The following is a 1165-nucleotide window of genomic DNA, read 5'->3' as shown; positions in this document are numbered from 1 at the left end:
GACTCTGGTGGTACTTAGTATTACGTACCTATACTTAACTATAGTAGTAACAATACGTCTATAACGTAACTATATATATATATATATATATATATATATATATATCAAGTTGTACTGCTGAAGCTTTGATGGCCAACTTCAAAATTATTTCTGTGACTTATGAAAACAGTTGTTATACGTTATAGCGGACATGGCAAAGAATTGTAGATATAAAACGAGTTTTGTCAGTTTTATACTGACGTTGTCAAGATCTTACTTGTGTCATTTCACTACTACTTCGTTTTGTGTACTTTGAGTTATAAGTATTCAGTTATAATTTTAGATACTGAGCATTACTTTATAGGACTTCAGGCGTGTCTAACGTTTTAGCATTCGAATTTGGACTGTGAATCCGAGAGTTCATGGTTCGCAATCCGTTACGTAAGAACGTGCTCCGAACTTTCGAGCCATGAGTGCGATTTAAGAGTGGCGTTCAAATTCAACTACTCGACCAGATAATAGTAGCTCAACAGTTGGCGGTGGGTGCTATTAACTAGCTGCCTTCTTTCAATTTTATGTTAATGGAGAGTCTTCCTCGGTGGAATTTCTTCAGGATAGACGTGTTGACTTTCATCAGGTCAGTTTCAGGATGTAATTACAGGTTCAAATTCTAGAACGGAAAGTAGTAATAATTTGAAAGGAACGATTTCTCTACATCTCCAGTACTTTTGTGGAATTCTCGGTTCATTCCTTGCATTTTTCTAACTTTATGAACTTTTTTTTTCTATTTGATAGAGAAGTTTTTGCTGTTGACAACTATAACATCGTATTTTCACACGTTATATTGTTTTATAACCACACATTTTAGCAAATAAAAATTTTTTCAAGTAAACGTGTTTTGAATTTTTAGCCATTTTGCTTTTATTTGAACTGTGTGGCTGTCGTATTGATATAATTTGTTTTTATTTCTTTATTGTGTATCGGAAGAGCAGGTTTAAGCTGTATGTAAGCACATCCTGAAAAAAAAAAAACTATTAATAAATAACTAGCAGAGACCCGCAAAACATTTCCGACCAAATTGGTATTTTTATCGTAACAGTTCTTTTTTCAATATAACATTTCTAGCACAATACAAACGAATTGTAATCTCAGACAACGAAATGTGTAAATCCACTTGTATATAGGC

The 1165-nt window shown here is 33.0% G+C and overlaps 1 protein-coding gene across 3 annotated transcripts in view; it reads left to right on the top strand.

Moving 5' to 3' along the window:
* The window catches only part of LOC106469689 (microtubule-associated serine/threonine-protein kinase 3-like), an 83554-nt gene that overhangs the window by 26323 nt on the left and 56066 nt on the right, over positions 1–1165 (top strand). The gene's annotated exons all lie outside the window — the stretch shown is intronic.

Source organism: Limulus polyphemus, unplaced genomic scaffold (assembly GCF_000517525.1).
Source record: "Limulus polyphemus unplaced genomic scaffold, Limulus_polyphemus-2.1.2 Scaffold3613, whole genome shotgun sequence".
Taxonomy (NCBI): Eukaryota; Metazoa; Arthropoda; class Merostomata; order Xiphosura; family Limulidae; genus Limulus; species Limulus polyphemus.
The sequence above is the reverse complement of the archived record's forward strand: the minus strand, read 5'-3'. Positions and strand labels throughout refer to the sequence as shown.